Raw genomic sequence first — 17,556 nt, forward strand, 5'->3', positions numbered from 1 at the left:
TATTTGGTAATGAGAACCTTTCCTCTGAGGGCCTTCTTGCCTTCGGACGGTCAGTCTGAGGTGCCTGGGATCTCCTGGAGCGTTCTTGACCAGCTTGCTTCTGTCTGCATCTTCAGCATACTAACCTTCTTGAAATTCCATCAGGAAAGAGAGTGAGAAATGAATTGGAAAGAAACAGCTCTCTTTCTGGGGCCCTTTCCATCTCTGCTGGCATCTGGTTTAACCAGGAAGGAGGGCCTTACTAGGCCAGTATCTCAGAAGATATGTTAAAAAGTTGGCCTGTAGAACCTTCATGACAAAGACTCAGAATGGACTGTTACTTTTTTCTTCTGCTCCTCTCTGGAATTATTTATATTTCACTAAGAGCTGACAGCTGAGCTATTCTTTTCTCTCAAAGTACCAAATCCTCCATTGAAATGTGCCAAGCCAGCTTATTGGACATTTCTCTCAGAAGGCCAAGAAGCCATTGTGGGAGAAAACCCAGTTCTAACAGAATTGAAAGCTGAAGCAGTGCTTTTCCCGCTGCCTGTTGTCTTTCAGCAAACAGAGAGGAAGGCGTGGACCACAGATGATCTGCCTGCTTGGGAGCTGGAAGCCATTGTCACTGCCTGCCTGAAAGCATGCTGGTGGATCTTTACTGGCTGTTTCATCCTTGGAAAGAGTAGGTCTTAACCACAATCAAATTTATTCCCACATCAAGGATTTCTTGAATGCTTTGTCCAAGATTAAAAAAAAAAAAGACAATAAGGAGAGAAACAAACAAAAAATACCCTGTAGGAAAAGGTGAACCATACGGCCTAACAGTTTGAATATTTTGTCTTGGTGTCAACCCCCAACATGTGGTAATTTTCAGTGACTGACAGATGAAATGACAAACTTTGAGGTAGAAGGAAAGTTGTTTATTCATGTTAGCAACGTGTAGAAATCTATTTACTGAAAATTTTTAAAGAAGGGTTTTGGCTGTTACAGCAAAGGAAAAAATCTTCGCTTGGGTAGGAAAGCAACCATAATCCTGAATTTTAAAGCACAAACACAAATGCACAACCAAAATTAAACTCTACGATAAAATGTATAAATATACTTCCAAAGAGGCCTAGCATTCTATTTGCTCATAAAAGGAAACTTTCACTTATATCTAAAATTATTGAGGATCTGGCCAAAAATGTCATGATAGACAAAAATTTAAAAAATGTAGAATTCTTAACAGTATTGCAAAGAGAGTGTTTTTAAATGAATATTAGGATATGCATTATCTAGAATTTAAAAGCATGAAAGCATAATTCTTAAAATATCATACTGATTCACTCTGCTGCTAATAATTCCTAACATATATATCCATAATAGTAATGAATTGAAAGTAATAATTTTAGATCTGGATTAATTGGGCTCAGGTATATTTTTCATTGGATCTCCCAGGTCTAACTTTAACCTGAATTGCATCCTAAGTAAATAAGACCGAGATTGAAATCCAAACCTTTCTAGTCAAAGTTTGACTTTAGTATGTACATATCTTTGTTTCCCAGGGTTCAATTTCAGCAGTATAGCCAATATCTTGCCAATCTTCTTTCTTCCCCACTAATTTTCATGATGCTTGCTTACAATGAGAAGATTGCTTTCTGCTGCAATCCTAAAAAAGAGAGTGACAATGACAAAGCTGTATCTTCTCATCATCAAGCCACCACCCGGAGAGGAGAAAATAGTGAATCCAGACATCATGCTTCCCTCCTCAGAATTCTCCCTGCATTGCATTTTTAAAAATCTGGAAATCAGTAACCATTCCTCTCCCCAACATCCATCCTCCTTAAACAACACCTATGATTCAAGCTAACGATCTGTAAAGATGAATATTGGAGGTTATTGAGGATTGATACTAAAAAATATTTTTTTTCTTTCACCTCTCAGAGGAGAGCCGTAGGTTGTCTCTCTGCTTGTTTAACTACTTTCTCCCTTTTGCCACAGAATTTGCAATGTCTGTATGAAATCTAGAATTTTCTTTTCAATTATAAATACTGTTACGCATCTGAATCTTCAAACATTGCTGCCCTTGACTGAGCCACACCAGTGGACACAATAGAGTTCTGCCCCTGGCTATGAGAACTCTTCTTACACCAAAGCCAAGAATGCAAGTAGAGAAATAGGAAAGAAGAATCCGAAAGCCTCGTGTTTCCCCCAGGATTGCTGACAGATTTTTTGTCCGTTTGTTTGGTACATATATGCCAATGTCGTCTTTAACTTTATCATGCATTTCCATCGTTATTACAATGTTGGGTGAGAGAACCTGTTTCCGTTGCCTGCGACTTTATGAGAAATGCAGTTGTAGGGAAAGAAACTGATTTGGCTCAGTTTCACAGAGCAAATTTACCATGGCACATCCCTCAGCTAAACCTGTTTTCAGACTCCTCAAGTTCTTTTTTTTCTGCCTCAAGAACAAACTCATGTGACCCTTTAGGCCTGGGATTTGTAGTGGAATTCGATGAGGAAAGAAAGTTGATATAATTATGCATGGTCATCAAAATTACAGCAAATAAGACCTTTCAAGTAAGTGGGCAGCTAATTCAGATCTAAAAGGGTTTCACTGGCCAGCTTGCAGTCGCCTGAGTGCACAGAAAACTGCTTGTTTCCTGGAATATTTTCATGGTTGTGAAAATTGATCATGTATCACTGTCAGGTCTGATTTTCTTTCTTGTCCTAAGAGGAAAGGTCATCATCCTCCTTCTTATTAAATTTTGAAAAATAAATAACCACAGCAGTATCTCAACAGACTTAATGTGTTTATTTTACATGACAAGAATGTGAAATAATTGGGCAATATGTCACAGGGGAAAAAACTAAGAGAGCAGCTGACTGTGTTTAATAAATTAACTTTGGCTCTATTTGCTGAAAAGATGATTATTGACAGTTGTATATCTTGTTTATGAGCACACCTCTTACTTGATCAGGGAAAAAGAGAAAATACTCAAAATTCTTGCTGATAAAACAGCTTTTCCTGGCTTAGGGCAATTGCTTCAAGGAAAAAGTACAAAGGTTTGAACTTCCCACCCATGTGTTATTGGACAGGGAAAAAGGAAACATTTCATAGAGATAAGCTACTGTTTGAATATTGAAGGAATTTGAAAGCAAAAATATCAGCATTGACACAATTACAGATACCGGTCTACTTTAGAAAAAACTATACCACTTTTTTTCTTTGTGGCTTAAAGAAAAAATTAACTTTGTGATAACAACCATCTACCTGCATTAAATATAAGACAGGAAAACTCTGCTCTTATCAAAAATTAAGAATATTTTCTTTTAAATGCAGCTTACGTTTTTAAGATGAGTGAGGCTGAGTAAGTAAGGAAATGTTAAGAGGTAACTAAAAGAAACTTACAATGGAATCTCTTATAGATGACTCACCTGTGACGAAAATTAATTACTATTATTAATTATAATTATTATTTTAAGTCTATGTTTTGAGGAGCTTCCAGAACTTTTTAACTGTGACAGCACCTGTCAGGAGGGAGGTAATGGGAAGGAGCATGCACCCAAGGTACAAAATGCTTCTACTGCTTAAGTCACAAAGTCACAGAGGGAACCGGAAGTATACCCACGACTTCTCAAGAAGCATGCACTTGAGCGGTGAATGCAGACTTAGTCACAGAAGACAGATGAGGTCAGTGAATGACAGCAGATACAGGAATCCCTCAGATACCAAACCTATTACCCAGAAGGTGGTTTTCTGCCAAAAAATATCAGCTTTTAGACTGCTTATCTGAAATGAAAGCTGCTGCCCATAGGTGACATATGGCTTGAGGACCAAACTAGAAAGTGGAACTGCTATGTTAAGAAAAAGGGTCAGGCGTAGTGGCTCACACCTATAATCCCAGCATTTTGGGAGGCCGAGGGGTGTGGATCACGAGGTCAGGAGTTCAAGACCAGCCTGGCCGGGTGAAATCCTGTCTCTCGTCTCTACTGAAACTACAAAAATTAGCCAGCATGGTGGCAGGAGCCTGTAATCTCAGCTACTCAGGAGGCTGAGGCAGGAGAATCACTTGAACCCGAGCAGCAGAGGTTGCAGTGAGCCGAGATTGTGCCACTGCACTACACCCTGGGCGACAGAGTAAGACTTCGTCTCAAAAAAAAAAGGAGCCCTGGGAGGCTGAGGCGGGTGGATCACGAGGTCAAGAGATCGAGACCATCCTGGTCAACATGGTGAAACCCCGTCTCTACTAAAAATACAAAAAATTAGCTGGGCATGGTGGTGCGTGCCTGTAATCCCAGCTACTCTGGAGGCTGAGGCAGGAGAATTGCCTGAAACCAGGAGGCGGAGGCTGCGGTGAGCCTAGATCGCGCCATTGCACTCCAGCCTGGGTAACAAGAGCGAAACTCCATCTCAAAAAAAAAAAAGAGCCTAAGAACCCACATGGTATGCTCTTTTCAGAGGAAGAAGCTTCTTGATTTCAGTCCAAAGCCATAAAACAAATAAGAATCTTGAATATGGTCTTATCCCATTCTGTCATTATTGATCATCGACTATAGTCCTAACTGCTGTGCAATCCCATCTATTTTGTATCTTAAATTCTTCACATCTAACAAAAATGTTCCATTAAAAGACTGCTGTCATTTGAAGCATTTTATAGTTTATAAAGCACTTTCACCAAAATCATTATGTTCCTTTCTTAACTTTCCATAAAAATGAAGTGACATGAAGTTAGAGTAGGGGATAGGTGAGACTTGAGATCTGACACTCTGGCCCCTTCCAAAAAATGTCACATAGCCCAATGACACAAGAAGAATAACAACAAAAACTGTAACAGTAATAATAGCTGCCACTTGGTCTTAGACCAGAGGAAGAAATTTCCTACAAACTTTACAAGCAAAATCTTATTTTACAGCAGTGGAAAGTGTTGTTCTGATATTTGTGTAGCTCTCCTGAGGCCTTGGATCTTAAAAAATGGCAAAACTCAGAGAGTAAACCAGGTCATCTGTATCTAATTTGCTCCTCCTTTTACTGCATAGATTGTCAGCCACTGGAACCTAACACTTTCAGAGAAGAGGAATTTTCATCATTCTTGTCTGGCTATAAAAGGTTGAGAGAACAGACTCCCAAGTTAGTATATTCCCCTTTGAGCATGTATTGATTTTTCTTTATTATTATTACTTTTAAAAACAGCTCTTCATTTGGTCCATACTCTGGTACCATGAAGGTAATCAATGCACTGTGAGTAGTGTGAGCTCTCATGAATACCAAGGAAGTGCCCCATTTTACACATGTGAAGGTGAGACGTGGTAAAGAGATCCAGATTTTAAACACCATGAATGCTAAAGCAATAACTATGCAGAATGGTATTTCGTTAGCCAACTAAAAGTTCTGAAGCTCATCAGCATCTTTGCTCATAGGTGGCCAAGAAATCAGGTACTTCGGGTGCTGAGTAATTTATCCACTTGTCATAGGAGCATGTAACCTTCTGCCACCATTGTAAGACAGGCAAGAATAAATTATAAGACAGTGGCTGATACTGTTTCCTATCCCTCTTCTTAGAAGTTTTCCTAAGAAACCTTTGAAACAGCTTGTCCTAAAGGAGGAGCCTCTGTACCTGGGCATTCAGAATCACCTTTGTCTCTTCATTTCACTTTCCCTCATGTTTTGTTGTTCTGTTCAGTCTTCATGCCAATGTCTTCAGGATTCTTGCTTTCTTCCCCATCACCACTGTCGTTCCAAACAACAGTATATAATCAGCTCACACTCAGATGATCACAATCTCACCTAGCCTGACTTTCTGCTTCCCTCTTGGAAATGCATTCTCTAGAAAGCTGCTAAAACAATTTTCATCAAATATAATTCACGTTTTATTAGATGCCAGCTGCAAGGATCCCAATAACTCCCCAGCACACTTAAGATGAAAGCTAAGTTCTAGATTATGAGCTGGTCTCTTCCTTCTTCTCAATACTTGTTTTCCCTTCTGTCCCTGTGCTTTTCTCCAATAAAGTTTTCTTCAACAGCCTCACTCATGAAGCTCTGGTCCAAGTTGCCAGTAAGAAATAAAAGGTCACTAATTAGAGCTTTGTTTGCCTCATGCTCTCTCCCCACCCCTCACTGGTAAGATGCAGCTGTCAGCTTTCTGCATGTCACATCATTCTCAATAAATCTATGACTTGTTCTCTTTAACCATCTTCAAAATCCCACCCTGTTCACTCCTTTTTACAATTTGAATGGCCCTTTTTTTTTTTTTTTTCAGCTGCCAGGGTTTTGAAGCCTCCATGGCTGTAATAGGAAATATGTACATCATCATCAATTATTTTATGATTATTTCTTCCCTAAAGCTAATTCTATGCCTGGTAGAAGCTCAATAACTATCTTTTGACATAATTCATAGAAAATTGAAAGTGCAGTAAAATCGAATCATTTGGATAACTAGGGTAAAGGTCAATCTGAACTAGAAGCTTAATTGTAAAATACTGCCACTGCTGTCGAGGACATATAAAATGGATTACATAGGCCTACGGGACAATGTCAAATGGCAATCCTTAGGATTCATATTTTGGTGAAAATATCAAAAGGTACTTGGGAGGCTGAGATAGGAAGACCACCTGAGCCCAGGAGTTCAAGGCTGCAGTGAGCCATGATCATGCAATTGTACTTCAGCCTGGGTGACAGAGTGAGACTCTGTCTTAAATAAATAAATAAAATAAATATTTTAAACGATGAAAGGGATTCACAATTGGAATATTAGAATGAAACTTGGCATTTTTAAAGCTCTGGAAATATTTATTTTGATGTCTTGTTTATTCTATTCACTTCCTTGGCAAATCTTTTCTTCCTAGATGGAGCAAAGGTAATTGCAAAGGCAATCGCTTTCTAAATAATCACAAGTGTCAACGGGGTGGAGTAGAATAGTAAGGTTTCATTATCCAGATCAGGAAGAGGACAAAGAAGTGTTTTCTACTGGATGCCATTTTAGAATTCATAATAACCCAGATTGATTTTAACGGCTGGACGTTTCTTCTGCCTCCAACAACTAGTGAAATTACCTGTAAAGAATTAATCAACAGCCCTGACACCAAAAGGTGTCCTCTGCTATGTGCAAAGGGATTCACTTTTGTAAGCTGCTTCTCTGATTGTCCTTAAAACACATACTGCATTGTCTACCTCTTTACCTTTGCTTTAATCTGCACATGTCTGCTGCCACCTTGTTTTCACATCCATTCTCTCCATGCAGCTCTCAAAAAATAAATCAATTTCACTTTCTCCTTGAAGCCTTCTCTGATCTTCCCAGTCTCCAGTTCCAGCTCTCCTTCTGGGAGGTTTACAGACCTAACTCTTTTGAGTCCTCATCATTTGCCTGCCTCCTCTTTATATTTTCTTGCGCATACAAATAAACTCTTTCCAAATGATCGTTAAGTCTTTCTTGAGGAAGAAGAACCCCTTTGCTTTCTTTTTCTAGAATCACTGATTTATTAACTAGAAAACTTTTTTAGAAAAAAGTATCGATTCATACTAAACAAAGATGAAAAATCTCTGTGGTTGCCTCAAGACTTCACAGCCCATTTTAGAGATGAGTAAATCGAGGTTCAGAAAGATTAAGTTGACTATGATTGTGCAGATCTAAATGGAAGAGACCTGAGTGTGAAAATGTGGCACTACTTGTTTTCATTAAAACTTTCTGCCTTCCTTATGACCCTTCCAACAGTTTTAACCTTGGAACTCTGAGCCACTGCTTCTGTCTCTGTATTAGTTGTTATGGCTGCTAAGACAAAGTGCCACAGATTGGGTGGCTTACATGACAAAACTTTATTTCCTCGCATTTCTGGCTGGAGCTTTGAGATCCAGGTGTCAGTGGGGTTGTTTTCTTCTGAGGTCTTTGGGGTCTCTTGTGGACGCTGCCTTCTCCCTGTGTCCTCACAAAGTCTTTTCTCTGTGTGTGTCTGTCCTAATCTCCTCTTCGTATAAGGACAACATTGGTATTGGACTAGGGCCCACCCTCATGACCTCATTGAAACTTAATTACTTCCATAAAGATCCTGTCACCAAATATGGTCACATTAGAGCCTTGACATAGGACTTTGGTGGTGGTGCGGGGGTGGCAATTCCACCCATAACCGTCTCCTTTCAATTTATTTTTCTTCCCTTTATCTATGGTGGAGGTTTTCTGGAACTATTAAAATAAATGGAAACCACATATTGTGCCCCAAGTCAATTCAATGTCAAAAGCCAACTTTCCCCAGTGGGTTAAGTTTTCTTAAGACAAAAACGGATTCTTCAGATCCTAATAGAAATAGCAGTACTGTTATAGCTTTGAAATGTTCACTGACATTTTAATGTCTACTGAGGTTCCACCCACTCTTTTTATATAATCTTTGATGCCTAGGAGCTGTGCTGCTACAATTCTCAGCACAGAGTGGACCCCAAAATGGAACGAAGTCACATGGGGGAACAATTTCAGGGCTAAGCCTTTGGTGGGATATCTGGCAATTGCAAAGACATGTCAGAAAATGTCTGTTGGGTTACTTCAGTCTCCACTCAATCAGGCAGGGAAACAGAACATCTTGAGCAATTACATGGAAGCACACCTCACCCCAGAGACAGTCTTTCCAACTCAAGAGCTTTCCAACCAAATTGCACTACAAATAGGCTTCACCCACAGGTGATGGGGGCAAGCTCTGTGCTCCAAGACCTGGATGAAATGCCACGGCTCTCTGAGTTTGAATAACAGACAGTTGGACTGCACATACTTTTACTTTTCATTTCATATAATCTCAAATCTCAAAAGACATATATGACTGATATACTTCCCTTTTCACCTTAATTATCTGTTATAACTAAGGGCATGGATCTGTCTTTCTCTATCAGTTGGACTATGTGACAGCTAAGTATCAAAAGATAGAAACAGAGGGAGCCATACATCAGGTTGTCTAAAAGAGGAAGGAAATTGGGGCTGACAAAAAAGTAAACCACAGGGGCGCGACAGAATCCCATGGGCACTGGCTCACCCTCAGGCTTATTCTCCAAGTCCTTTCACTTAATTTTCAAGTGAAATACTGAATTTCTGGTAAAGTGATAATAAAAGATGAAAGTATGGGCATCATCCATCTATATATTCATTTAATCTTGGATTCATTCAACAAATCTATAATTATGGAATGTTTACCATGTGCCAACCTGTGCTCACAGAATTTGTGTTGATGCAAATATTTTATTTATTATTATTTTTAATTTTTTGAGATGAAGTCTTGCACTGTTGCCCAGGCTGGAGTGCAATGGTGTGATCTCTGCTTACTGCAACCTCTGCCTCCAGGGCTCAAGCAATTCTCCTGCCTCAGCCTCCCAAGTAGCTGGGATTATAGGTGCCCACCACCATGCCTGGCTAATTTTTATGTTTTTAGTAGAGACAGCATTTCACCATGTTGGCCAGGCTGATTTTGAACTCCTAACATCAAATGATCTGCCCCGCTTGGCCTCTCAAAGTGCTGGGATTACAGGCGTGAGCCACCACGCCCGGCCATGATGTAAACATTTTTATATTTACCAAGGCCTAGTCTTCACTCTGATCTGAAACAATAAAGGGAAAAATGCCATTTTTGAGACAGAAATAGTAAACACTTGCAGAGTGCTTCCTATGTAGCAGGTACTGCTTTCAAATCTGTTATACATATAAACTCATGTAGTCCACATAGCAGCCCTCCAGGGTAAAAATTATTATTAACTCCACTTTATGGTTGGGGAAACTGAGGCATAGGCAAGTGAAGTAAGCTGCCCATGATCACACTGCTGATAAGTTAAAAGGATGATTTGGGTGGTGGCTCACACCTGTAATCCCAGCACTTTGGGAGGCTGAGGCGGGTGGATCACGAGGTCAAGAGATCAAGACCATCCTGGTCAACATGGTGAAACCCCGTCTCTACTAAAAATACAAAACATTAGCTGGGCATGGTGGCACATGCCTGTAATCCCAGCTACTCGGGAGGCTGAAGCAGGAGAATTGCCTGAACCCAGGAGGTGGATGGTGGTTGCGGTGAGCCAAGATCACACCATTGCACTCCAGCCTGGGTAACAAGAGCGAAACTCCGTCTCAAAAAAAAAAAAAAAGGATGATTTGGACCTAACAGTTTGGTTCCAAAGTCAATGCTTATTTACATAAACATTGCTTATTTACAAACATTGCTTATTTACAATGCTTATTTACAAAAACATCTTACTTACAAACCATTGTACACTTTGATACCAAAATGTAATTTTATTGATTCGTTTATCCATTTATTTATATGTGGTCACTAGGTTGGGAGAAAAGTATAAGGGTTAGCTTTCTAGCACATTCAAGTTATAGCATATAAGAATGCACAGGTCAATATTAACATCAGGATGGATTATGAAAACATATTATTTTAGCATCTAAAAAGGTCCAAAAGCCAAATAGATACATATTGATCTCAATAAATAAGTAGAACAGGATAAACTCAGCTTACTTTCAACAGGCTAGGTTTTAAAGTTCTATTAATGCTAGATAGGTTGGAATCATAGCCCACTGAAGCTTTTGCTGTCTGAATAAATTTTGTGTATCTGAGATTTATAGGATTAGTATCTTTCCTGGTTTAGGATTTGGAAATAATGAGTAAGAAGAATGAAAGACATAAGAACATGCATTTTAGTAACCAAGTATTTCTAGCTGTAAAAAGACAAAAACAACAATGACAAGACTCCAGTCAACTGGTATTTGTCTATCACTGAAAAAAACCTTCATTGAACCAATTCCTTTTCTTTGCATCCCACAACCTCCTACCAACCAGCTGTGTCTCACAATTGGCCAATGCTCAGCTCAAGGGCTTCTTTCTCTACAAAGGAGAACAAACAACCTTCCTTCTGATTATTCATTTATTCTGGTATCTCTCCATTTATTGTTTTTTTTTTTTTTTTTTTTGAGACGGAGTTTCGCTCTTTTTACCCAGGCTGGAGTGCAATGGTGTGATCTTGGCTCACCGCAACCACCATCCACCTCCTGGGTTCAGGCAATTCTCCTGCTTCAGCCTCCTGAGTAGCTGGGATTACAGGCACGCGCCACCGTGCCCAGCTAATTTTTTGTATCTTTAGTAGAGACGGGGTTTCACCATGTTGACCAGGATGGTCTCCATCTCTTGACCTCGTGATCCACCCACCTCGGCCTCCCAAAGTTCTGGGATTACAGGCGTGAGTCACCGCGCCCTGCTGGTATCTCTCCATTTAAATCAACACTTTAAAAAGAGAAATTTTATTTATTTTTCTTCCAAACCTTGTAATTGAATGTATTTTGCAATGGCCTCCAACTGGTTTTCTGCTTGATTTCTAATGAATTAATAACCTCAATTTAAATATTAATTTGTCACTTTAGAAAAAAGGAACATTTCTTTATATTATTTATATAATAGCATATTTTATTTATATTATTATTATCATTGTCTGATTACATTTATAAAAATATTAACCTGGGATGGGACTCTTACATCATGTGAATTAAGATTATGTATTTGAAAGTCAAATTCATATTCTAATGTTACTTTGTAGGGACCTATTGAATTTAACTTATATAATTTGACAAGACATGGATATTTGCCTAATAAAAATATGTGTGAGTGAGAACAACTCATAATGCAGATCTCACGTTCTGCACATTTTTTGAACAGAGGTATTGACTGCCTTTGGGACAAGTGTTTTATAACGAATGATTTTTGAAGACAGAGATAGTGTCTCTTTCCAGAGCAAAGAGCAGACATGTCTACTGCTCATTATAGAAGATTCTGGTTATCTATCCTGGTTTACTTTCTTGTAATGCGACCCACTGTGTGTACAGATGTCAGTTAGCTCTCTTTGCATTGTGCTGTGGCAATTAGGACTTTTGGATCTGGTATGGGAGAATTCTGATACTCTGCCTACTGTTTTTGCCTTAAATCAGAAAGTTCTTTGTCTCTGAACCAGGAGTCTAGTGTCTTCTGCCAGTCTATGATTTGGATGTGAGTCCCCTCCAAACCTCATGTTGAAATTTAATCCCCAACATTGGAGGTGGGACCTAATGGGAGGTATTTCAGTCACGGTGGTGGTTCCTAGATGAATTGACGAATAAACAGGAAGGACCCTGGCAGAGAGGAGCTGAATGAATTCTCATCTTTTTGTTCCCTTGAGAGCTGGTTGTTAAAAAGAACCTGGTACCTCCTCACCTGTTGCTCCCTCTTTCAACGAGTGATTTCTGCACATGCTGGCCCTACCTCATCTTCCACCACGAGTGGAAGCAGCCTGAGCTCTCGCCAGGTGCAGATGCCCAATCTTGAACTTTCCAATCATAAGAATTGTGAGCCAAAGGAACCTTTTCTCTTTGTAAATTACCCAGCTTCAGGTATTTATAGCAGCACAAAATGGACTAACACAGACAGCATCCATGAAACTGTGGCAGGCTCACTCGTTAGCTTGCAAGTGAAACTTTACACCCTTCTTCACAGTTTTTGACATATGGAAGACATAAAATAATAACATTTTGAGTGGGTGCTCTTAATAATGAACCAAACATAAAACATTTTCTCTGAAATCTTGTTTATAGATGCAATCTATTATTTGATCTCAAATCATATTTCAGAGAAGAATGAATGTCAATTTAGCAACTGACTTTTCATCCCAAAAACTTGGTAACAGTTATTTCTGGAGGTACCAGAGAAAAGCAGAGGATGACATAATAGTTCTTTCTTACATATTGGCTTTACTATTCTTATAATAGATATTCCAAAAGCAAGTGACCTATCAGCCACAGACAATTCCAGACACCTTTAAGCTTCTAGAATTTGCAAGAAACAGGAGAAGCCTAGCTGCCCATCTTTTTCCAAGTTTCTGGGCTTTGTATTAACAGAAGTATGATTAGGATCAACTGTCAGATGATGAAAGAGAAAAACAAAGGTAGAGTTTGGGGACTTATTTAAACAGGTGAAATCTTTCTTCATGTGGTGATTTTTTTTTTTTTTTTTGAGATAGAGTTTTCCTCTTGTTGCCCAGGCTGGAGTGCAATGGCACGATCTCAGCTCACTGCAACTCTGCCTCCTAGGCTCAAGCACTTCTCCTGCCTCAGCCTCCTGAGTAGCTGGAACTACAGGCATGCACAACCATGCCTGGAAAATCTTTTGTGTTTTTAGTCAAGACGGGGTTTCACCATATTGGCCAGGCTGGTCTCGAACTCCTGACCTCAGGTGATCAGCCAGCCTCAGCCTCCCAAAATGCTGGGATTACAGGTGTGAGCTGCCTGATCTTTTGATTAGAAGATGCATACTCTTATGTGCTGCTGTTAATGATTAAGAGTGGCATGTATTAACAGAATCTCCACTTTATAACCTGCCTTGCTCACACTGCAGTCAACCTGTTAACTTTTGTCTTACTCAGCCAGCAAGAGAGGGTGGCCATAATCAGCACAGTGTATGAGGTCACTTGGAAAGTTCCCCTTTATTTTTATTTTTTTTTAGAGGCTGTTCTCACCCAGGCTGGAATGCAATGGTGAAATCACAGCTCAATGCAGCCTTCAACTTCTGGGCTCAAGCCATCCTTCTGCCTCAGCTTCTCAAGCATTTGGGACTACAGGTGTATGCCATCATGTCTGGCTAATTTTTAAAATTCTTTTGTAGAGATGGGGTCTTGCTATGTTGCCCAGGTTGGTCTTGAACCCCTGGACTCAAGCGATCACCTGCCTTGGCCTCCCAAAGCACTGGGATGACAGGTGTGACCCACCATACCTGGCCAAGTTCCCCTTTAAATTAATATGGTACTTCACATGTGAGCAATAGTCCATTTAACCAATGTTATCTCACCTCCATCAGAATGTTTCCTTCTGTTCCTATCCTCTTTCAGTCTGGGAATTTATAACCATCTTAAGTCATTTTAGTAAACAAAATCTTCTAAGGAGGGCAAAGAGCATAGAAATGAAAAACGACGTTCACTTTATTCACCTCACTTGTTCAGGACTGACGCAGACTCCACGCCTCTCCTCTCTCTCTACCCAGCATGCCCCTTCTCTGACTAGCCATGTCCTGGAAAGAACTGCCTCACCACTATTTTATTCATAATGTTGGAGAAACTCCAAAAATCAGGTCAGACTAATCAGCTCCAACATGTGGGTGCAAATAAGGTAACATTGAGTAATAAGGTGAAATTTACTGGCTCACTGCACCTACTTACACAACGAGGACCTTGCCCGCCACCCCAAATCTCTCCCAGTTATTTGGGGGATTCCCTTGGTGGTTCTCCCATGTGCTCACCAGCAGCCTCTCTGCTCCTCTACGCTGGTGCATGTGATGCCCACTGTTGCCTACCTGTGCCCGTCAGCACCTGGGTCCACTGCCAGAGCTCTGAGCTTATACGATTCCCCAGCTGCAGACCTGGGGGCATCCAAACTGTGCTATTTGTGCCCCAAATGTACATGAGGGAATGTTCATTTCCTCATTCCCTCCCTGTCCCTGTTATGTCCTGTTCTTTGGTACTGAGGTCTCACAGCTCTGCACCAGCCTCTGTAGATCTTAAAGTCTCCTCTTCCTATTTTCGTTCACGTTCTCTTTTGAGAACGCTCTTACCCAGCCCATGGGCCAGACTGGGAGTCAGGAACAGCTTTTCTAAGTCTACCTTTTCCTGCCCTATAATTCCAAGCCTTTTTGTGCCAACCTCTTCCTCAAAGGCCCAACTCTAAGCCTTTTTATGCAAACCTCTTCCTCAAAGGCCATTCTCTGCCATGCAAATTGATATGCAAATAAGCTGTGGGGCTGTTTCTCCACCACCTGTTTATTATTCTGATGTTAATCTGAGTTCAGCCTCCCTCAAACCTGAGACTGTATTTTATAATTCTTTTGTATTTTTCACAATAATCACAGAACTGAGAATAAAAGTCAAACATGAGACCTAGTAAATAAATGCCTGTTATCTGGTTTATACTAACCACTGCCTCTCCTGCTGTGAACAATCAGGAATTGAACAGGCAAGACCTAACTTAACAGAAACTTAAGTGCCCGCATGCTGAGCAAACAAGAACTTCTTTGGGTTGTTTTACCATTTCTAGAGAACACAACGAACCTGAATTAGACAATATGACACAGAGAACCTCTTAGTCAGTGACTTGGGGACTGTGCTGCCAACTGGCTTGTATAATCTCAACAAGTTTTGGTCCCCAAACACAACTCATGTGACTCATCTGTGCTTATATCAGGCATCCTGGTTTTGAAATACCTACCTCTTCATGTATGGGCAGGCAATCACTGGCTGTCTCTCATTCCTCAAAACCGCATCTTCCTTGGGTGCTCAACAGCAAACATGAGCCAAAGAGGCCATTCCAATGGAGGTTACATGGTTTCAGCTACTTTAGGGCTTCTGGGCAGGGTGAGTAGTCGGTGAGTCAGAAAGTTGCTAAGGCAACAGCCAATGGTCTCTGGCTCGTCTGCTCTGCCTCAAGTCGAAGAGGGCTTATGAAAGACTTGCAGCTTAGAGAGTGAGGTCATTCCTCTCCCTCTTTTTTTCATTTTTATTTTTTCACCATTAAAACTTTTCTAGTTATCCAAGAAGACAGAAATCTGAGGGAAAAAGTTTCAGAGTTCTGCTTTGAATCGTCTGGAAATGGGAGAAGTCAAAACAAGACATACTGAAGGTTGCATAGATTTGGGAAGAGATAGAACAAAGACATAGAGTACTCCCCTAGCTGAGGCTTTGGGAACCCATGTCCATGTGCTCATGGGAGTGATAAGAATTCCTTTGAAAGGTTTTTGGTAATATAGTTCCTGCAGGAGAGCACTCCAATTTTGTTAAGTAAACACAATAAAATAAAAAGAATCTTAAAACAAAGCATGAAGACATCGCTTGAGCCCCCAGGAGAGTGTGTAAACAGGAAGCTAAGAGCAAATCTAAGTTTCCCAGTAGTAACGTAGAGAAGAATGTCACAGAATGAAGACGATGCCAAAAGATTTAGTGCAACTTGCAGTTTTCAAACACTTCAGGGTTCCACAATGTGCAGAAAAATAGGTGATACCTAAGAATCAGGTTTGTTTATAGAAATTGTTAAGAATCATGCTACATAGGATTGCTGGGTATTAAGTTACAGACTTTTATGTCTTAAGGCATTTGACAAACTAGGACGAATGTTTTATCTCTAAAGTCCATAACTCAGCATGCAGGTTATTTAACGGTTCTAATAGGCAACACGCCCCACTCGGAGGCAATGCCCACTCACTGAAGGACCATTGCTTCTCCTTTCCTGCCTCTCATCAAACCAAAGCTGGCCATTTGATTCTCACCAGTCCCCTTCCACAGAGGGCAGGCACATAAGCAAGTCTGCACAGACACTTTCTACAGCTGGGGCTTCCAGAAGTATGCTTCCAATGAAGCCTTCCCTTCCAATGAAGCTGCCCTCCCTTCTGTCACATCTCTTACCTCAGTCCCTCTATTCTCTGGTTTGATAATACCCTCACAGCCATAGATTGTTAGGTTACAACAATACAATGTAAAACATTCAACAGTTCATTCATTCAACAGTAATGCATGGAGCACATGCTGCATTTCAGGCCCTGGAAATACACTAATGAACAACATAGATAAAAGCCCTCACCTTGGGGAGATTTCTATTGTGGGGCAAGACAGATAATAAGCAAAGAAGCAAAATATATGGAGGTGGTAACTGCTGTAGAGAAGAATGAACAAGGAAGGATGAGAGAAGACACTGAGGGAGGTCCATATTTAAGTGGGGGGGCTCAGGAAAGGCTTCAGTCCAAAGGTTTCAGCTGGGCAGAGATTCTCTGGAGATGAGGGAGCAAGCCAGTTGTGAACTGGGGAAACATCCAGGGACTGGGAAGAGAAGAGTGAAGGCCTGTGGCAGGAGGAGCCTGGCTGGTGCAGAGGCAGACTGGAAACTGGAGAGGAGGGAATGGGGTAGGCTGGCAGCAGGGGATGAGGTCAGAGATGGAATGGGCTGGGAAGAAACAGCGAGAGACGGTGAGGGCCAGGACCTGCACACCAGTGTCAGAGCTTTCATTACTAGCTCTTACAGCCAGGGAGACCGATTACTATTACTAATAACACCACCAAATGCGCTAATGACCTACCAGGAACATGGCTCTGCCTGCATTTTTTTACTTCATCCTCACAGTGACCATAGCAATTGGCTGTCATTACCTCTACTTCACAAAGGGGTAAACTGAGAGCATCCCAGGTTAAAGGAATTTGCTCAGGATCACTCCGATCATAAGGAGCTGACAGCAGGAGGCAGGCCTGTGTAGTTCTCAGTCATGCTGTTGTCTTATGAAATTCATCTTGCTAAGATCATAAATAAATGAGGGAAAAATAGGCATATTTGGCAAATACTGAGACAATTCAATATCTTAAAAATTCAATTTAGAACTTAATCATACAGGGAACTAGAATGAATTCCACATGTACTAAGAAACTAAATATAAGGCCGGGTGCAGTGGCTTACACCTATAATCCCAGCACTTTGGGAGGCCAAGTCAGGTGGATCACCTGAGGTCAGGAGTTCAAGACCAGCCTGACCAACATGGAGAAACCCCATCTCTACTAAAAATACAAAATGAGCCAGCCATGGT

General features: G+C 40.7%; 1 long non-coding RNA gene across 1 annotated transcript; it reads right to left on the reverse strand.

Moving 5' to 3' along the window:
- Nucleotides 1-924: 924 nt before the first annotated feature.
- On the reverse strand, nucleotides 925-15,321 carry LOC144582034 (uncharacterized). Its single transcript, XR_013533756.1, has 3 exons — nucleotides 15,201-15,321; nucleotides 5,577-5,689; nucleotides 925-1,627 (listed from the first exon to the last, which is right to left on the reverse strand). It is a non-coding gene; the product is annotated as an uncharacterized LOC144582034 (long non-coding RNA).
- Between the last annotated feature and the right edge of the window lie 2,235 nt (nucleotides 15,322-17,556).

Source organism: Callithrix jacchus, chromosome 4 (genome assembly GCF_049354715.1).
Source record: "Callithrix jacchus isolate 240 chromosome 4, calJac240_pri, whole genome shotgun sequence".
NCBI lineage: Eukaryota > Metazoa > Chordata > Mammalia > Primates > Cebidae > Callithrix > Callithrix jacchus.